Raw genomic sequence first — 6460 nt, forward strand, 5'->3', positions numbered from 1 at the left:
TTTTCGCTTGCTGCAGCGTGCGTCTGAACCACTGGTCTTTTTGACCTGACCAATGAGCAGTGATGGTGAGATCGGATGACCGGCCGAGCCGTCTCGCCGGAGCAGGGAAGCATCTGAAAAGGAAAGGTGTGGAACAGAGGAGGTCCGCCGTTGCCCCACCCGCGTAGGCCGCGACCAACCCGCGGCCCGCGATTCGTAGACACCTCCTGCTGGCGGTCAGCTCCCCTCGTCGTGGTCCTTGCCGGCTTTGCCAGTCTCCCACCCCCACCCCCACAGGCCACAGGCCCACGCCCACCACCACCGTTCTCCCCCGAGGTCCCCCGCCGCAAGCCCATCAACCACCCCGCGGTCATTAGCTCGTGTATGCCGCTGGGGCCGCTCCGCGCCCGCGCCCGCCGTCTGCTCGACGGAATTCCGCTCCGGGGCCCGGCCGCGGCGCGCGAGGATGCGGTCGCCGGGTACGCGCATATGCTGGCGCGCGGGGCCAGGCCCGACGCTTACACGTTCCCGCCCCTGCTCAAGGCGGTGGCGCGCGCGGCGGGTGGCTCCGGCTCCGTGGCGCCGGCGCGCGCCGTCCACGCGCACGTGGTCAGGCTCGGGATGGGCCGCAACGCGCACGTGGCGAGCTCGCTGGTCGCCGCGTACGCGGCCGAGGGCGACGGCGCGGCGGCGCGCGCGCTCGTGGGCGAGCGCGGGCGCGAGGGCGAGACGCCCGTCGTGTGGAACGCGCTGATCTCGGGCCACAACCGGTGCAGGCGGTTCGGGGAGTCGTGCTGCTCGTTCGTGGACATGGCCAGGGCCGGCGCCGCGCCCATGCCGGTCACCTACGTCTCGGTGCTGTCTGCCTGCGGGAAGGGGACGAGAGACGTGCTGCTCGGGATGCAGGTGCACGGGCGCGTCGTGGGGAGTGGGGTGCTGCCGGACCTCAGGGTGGAGAACGCGCTGGTCGATATGTACGCCGAGTGTGCTGACATGGACTCGGCCTGGAAGGTGTTCCACGGCATGCAGGTGAGGAGCGTGGTGTCCTGGACGTCTTTGCTTTCTGGGCTCGCGAGGTTAGGCCAGGTTGATGAAGCGAGAGACCTGTTTGGTAGTGTGCCTGAGAGAGATACAGTCTCGTGGACCGCGATGATTGATGGGTATGTGCGGGCTGCCCGGTTCAGGGAGGCATTGGAGATGTTCCGTGAGATGCAGTATAGCAATGTGAGTGCAGATGAGTTCACCATGGTGAGCGTGATCACAGCCTGCGCGCAGCTAGGTGCTCTGGAGATGGGAGAATGGGTGAGGGTTTACATGAGCAGGCAAGGGATTAAGATGGATGCCTTTGTCGGTAATGCGCTCATAGACATGTATTCCAAGTGCGGAAGCATTGAGCATGCATTGGATGTTTTTAAAGGCATGCACCACAGAGATAAGTTTTCTTGGACAGCTATCATACTTGGTCTCGTGGTGAATGGTTATGGGGAAGAGGCTATTGAAATGTTCCACAGAATGATCGGGGGTTCAGAAACTCCAGATGAGGTGACATTCATTGGTGTTCTCACAGCCTGCACCCACGCTGGCTTGGTTGACAAAGGACGGGAGTTCTTCCTCAGCATGATAGAGACCTATAATATAGCCCCAAATGTGGTGCATTATGGATGCATAATTGATCTCCTTGGCAGAACTGGGAAAATTACAGAAGCTGGATCAAATGCCGATGACACCCAACTCCACTATTTGGGGGACCCTGCTGGCAGCTTGTAGGGTTCATGGCAATTCAGAGATAGGTGAATTGGTAGCAGAGCGCCTCCTTGAGCTGGATCCAGAGAACAGCATGGTGTACATCCTTCTGTCAAACATTTATGCAAAGTGTAACAGATGGGAAGATGTTCGGCGGCTTAGGCATGCAATAATGGAGAAAGGAATAAAGAAAGAACCTGGTTGCAGTCTGATCGAAATGAATGGTATTATTCATGAATTTGTAGCTGGCGATCAGTCTCATCCTATGAGCAAAGAAATCTACTCTAAGTTGGAGAGCATAATCAATGATTTAAATAGTGTTGGGTATTTTCCTGACGTAACTGAGGTCTTTGTTGAAGTCGCAGAAGAAGAAAAGCAGAAAGTTCTTTACTGGCACAGCGAGAAGCTGGCTATTGCTTTTGCATTACTCAGTTCAGAACCTAATACTGTGATAAGAATTGTGAAAAACTTGAGGATGTGTTTGGACTGCCATAACGCAATTAAATTGATTTCAAGGTTGTATGGAAGGGAGGTTGTTGTGAGGGACAGAACGCGCTTCCATCATTTTAGACATGGATTCTGTTCTTGTAAAGACTATTGGTAACTCCTTATGCATCAGCCACATAAGGCAGCTGAAATCTGTAGCCTCAGCTTTGAGCTTTGAGTGATCACCTGATAGGCGAGCATGAGTTCTCTCTAGAAATGTAGTGTTGAGTATTGACTGCAGTTCAGGAAGTGAATAGAAGCATGATAGTATAGTTGATCCATTGAACCCTTCACCCTATATTCTGTTTGAGCTAATCTTCTTGCACCTTGATGTAAACCTTGAAATATCTGATGGTTCTGCTCAGCATTTATTCGGAGAAAGGTATTTTATTACATGTTCTGCTACATGTCATAAGAAATATGTTCTAACTTTGTTTATTAGAATATTCTTTTGAGAAGATTCAGATTCTTGGATGTTGAAATGTGCAATAGTGGTAGAGTTAAAAAGGTATTTTAAGTGTCTCAATATCTAACTCTTGGATTTGGCTTTGCAGAATTTTCTGATGGAGAAATACTTGCTGTACAATTGTTTGGCTCTGGTGTGAAGCAATATTTTTTTTGGCACAGCTGCATTTGGTTGATTGATCATGTCTTGATCACAGTTTGGGCCTAAATAAAACAAGGTGTATTTTATTTCTCAGATCTGTGGCTCTCATATGTTTTGATCATGTCTGCTTGGTTTCTATTTGAAACTGTAATGAACCTGAAACATTGGTCTTCATTACACAAAGTAGATTTGAGTTCATGCTTCATTCACACTTTTTCCATAAATCTTGACAATTTGTAAGAGTTAGAAAATAGTCAGTCTTTATTTATCTGCTTTAGTGACATGAGGAATTGTCTAACTATATATGCATAGTCAGAGTCGCTTGATAAATATGCTTGTTAAAAACTATCTTAGAAGACTGAACTGCATTCTTAGCATTTGTTTTTTCAAAGAGAAATAATAACAGATTCAAGCAATAGAGTTATTCACTTTAGTTTTGTAGTATGATCCATGAAACCTTGTATTTTTCATGTTATCATACTGCTAAATGTAAATTAAGATTTAATTCTTCAGTGGTGTATGCTAAATTTCCCTCTCTTTTTTCCCTTCCTTTAGAGCATCCATCTCTTTTGATCTCTTATTTGACAATTGGCATATCTGGACATCTATTTTATGCTATCATACTGCTATTGTTCATCTATTTTATGTCATGTTTTCTCCCCTTCTGCATCCCATCTGTGGTGAGCTCCACTCCATTTAGTTGATTTTATGATGCTGATCTTGACCACCGAATTTGTGCCAAACAAAAGTTTTGAAAAAATAAACTCAATAATAGAGTGACTGCAATGATCTTCAGTACCAATAATTTCTCGGAAATAATAATTTCTCGGAAATATGTTGAACTCGTTGTGTGCTGCCAGGCCATGCTATTTGATGGTGAGTGCCACCTGCCACCGGCACATTTACCTTTATTTATTCGACAACAGTCTCGACCAGTACATTTCCCTGATCACCAATCAACATTCTTGGGCCGATGCTGAACCATAGAAAACAGTTTAAACAATAAGGAAAAGAAATCTATTTACCTATTTCCAGGGTGAATAAACACATTTTGCCAACATATGGCAAGACTAGGATGTGAGCAGGATAAATGGGTACTTCAGAAGGTACCAATTAAAGAATGAATGAAACATGACTGATCAATGAACTCGCAAGTCATATTTTGTTAGCTATGCCTCTCATTATACTAGATTATAATCTGATCTAATTGAAAAAGTGTAAGATGATTACAAGATGCAGGCTGCTTGTTTGCTGGTAAAAGGATACCATTAAATGCCTTCTCTGTGATGCACAAAGTTGGTGAGGATATATAGTATGTAGGGAATGGCGACAGTCAGTATCTCTTGGGCTGAATAAAGATTTCACAAGAGGAACTTGAGCATCAAAAAGGTTATAGTATGTAGGGAATGGCGACAATCATTTTTACAATTAGGTTTGGATCCACAAATTGCTGTGGACATTGCCTTTTTAATACTATTCAAATGCTTGTCGTAACAGTATTCTCAGCACAGAATCTTACCAACTTAAGAGGTGTGTGCTAAGAAATGGTTCCTTTGTATATGAAGTTTTATTCCCTATTTAATCTAGAGTGATGACAACGTCATCTGTTAGGATCTCTTTTTTATGTTATAGATTTTTGTAATAGTATCATGATTTTGGGGACGGGACATGCAATGTATTAGCTTGGGCCAGTTTAGATCCGAAAAATTTGGCAAAATAAGCACGGTAACGTTTTCGTTGTTATTTGGCAATTAATGTTCAATCATAGTCTAATTAGACTTAAAAGATTCGTCTCGTAGATTTCATCTAAACTGTGTAATTAGTTTTATTTTTTATTTATATTTAATGCTTCATGCATGCGTTTTCGTATTCGATGTGACGGGGAATCTTAAAAAATTTGACGTTTTGGGAGGGAATTAAACATGGCCTTGTACTCGTATATGTCATCTTAAATGCACGTGAAATTCCCTATGACACAAAGTTGTGGCTTCGGTCGTCGGCACGGGGTTCTGGCACCCGCACGCCATGGACGCCGTCAACTCCACGACAGACGGACAGAGTACCAGTTTGTTTCCTCCTTTCGTGAGCTCTGTCGCCTCGCCTTCTACACTTAGCTACCGGTGCAAACAACACCTGCCCCTGCCCCCTCTCTTCCCAGCCCACAGTCGATGCTCGTCACAACACGCCCCACACTGTGAGTGAACCTTAGACGTTCTTTATTATCAAACAAACTGCTATTATGCTTTCAGGTTTTGTTTCAGATAAGCATGACCTTCAATCCTTAACTTGGCATTCGTGCTAAAAAAAAGGATATCGACAGTCCATTTCAACTGTGACAAAGATCATGTCTTGGTTTGAGTTCAAAAAAAAAAAGTGTTGGTTTGCTCCAACAGCGGAGCACATGTTAAGGGCGACACAAACTCATCCATCTTCCTATGGACTCACATCATAGGGGCATTCGTGCTAAAAAAAGATATTGTCAATCCATTTCCACTAGAAACTAAGCGCGGCGTTGCCGCGCAGCTGCCAGTGTTAGGCTATCCATACCTATCAGTGAAGGCAGTAAATTGCAACATTCAGAATAATGTAAATGAGTGGTATCCATTATTCTCATAACCAAGAAAAAGGCATTTATCATATTTTGAAATACTACACGTCATTGGTTAATATGGAAGTGATGTTTAGCAAAAAAAAAAAAAGGTAAACCAAATGAAGCAAATGGTTCCCTTCACTGCAGCTGCATTGTATTTAGGAATGCATATGTCCCTTAAGAACTACACATTTATTTGATATACAATGCATACCCTGGTTTATTGTTTTCAGTTTGCCTACGAGGATGTTAGCACTTTGAGTAGGCAAAATTGAAATCGATTCAGACAACACAACAGCTGAAGAAAGGTGTGCACAACTGGTTGAAAGAGCCTAAAAGTATTATCCATGAAATATGAAATATGTGCTGAATTAGCTGACAAAAGTCATTCAAACTATTATCCATAACTTCGAAAAAACAAAACGACAAAGATTGTACCTTTACGGTGATTGCATGAACATCGTCATACAGGACGGGTGGATTTATAAGTGAACTCATAGGAAGGATGTTGCTAGAATGAGGTAGTGTACTCATAGCAAGGGTATTGCAGCACACTATCATTCATAGAAGTTTATGCAAAGAGCATGACAAAGAAAATGATATGTGAATTAGAAGTCGCAGGAATAAAAGATATTGCTAATTTTAGGAGGCACGACTAAAACCCAAGTACGAAAAGCGACGCTAATAGAGCAGACCTATGGGAAGCAATGGAGCAATGCTTCCTGATTTGTGAATCGTGCAACATTTAAGGCTTACGCTTTTTATGGGCTTCTCCAGTTGGTGCAAAATTTATTTACTGGCTTCGAGAGACCTGATAAAAATGCAGAGTGACTGCATTAGCAACCATGCAATGGTTAGGAAGCAAATAACAATAAAAATAGGTAGTCCGGAACAATAAGTGATATAGATTAGCATATGGCAAACATCAGTATCATTCCATTTGGTCATAAAAGTATTTATGACAATCTCCTTGTGGCCTCAGAAATGCAATTATGCATTTTGCAGGTCTACTTTCTCTGCACAGGTATAGGCAAGGGATTACAGCAGTAGGTACA

At 44.3% G+C, this 6460-nt stretch overlaps 1 pseudogene; it reads left to right on the forward strand.

Annotated features, from left to right (window-relative positions):
• On the forward strand, positions 1 to 3019 carry LOC136457645 (pentatricopeptide repeat-containing protein At3g62890-like; annotated as a pseudogene).
• Positions 3020 to 6460: the final 3441 nt, after the last annotated feature.

The sequence above is a fragment of the Miscanthus floridulus genome, chromosome 6 (genome assembly GCF_019320115.1).
Source record: "Miscanthus floridulus cultivar M001 chromosome 6, ASM1932011v1, whole genome shotgun sequence".
Classification (NCBI taxonomy): Eukaryota; Viridiplantae; Streptophyta; class Magnoliopsida; order Poales; family Poaceae; genus Miscanthus; species Miscanthus floridulus.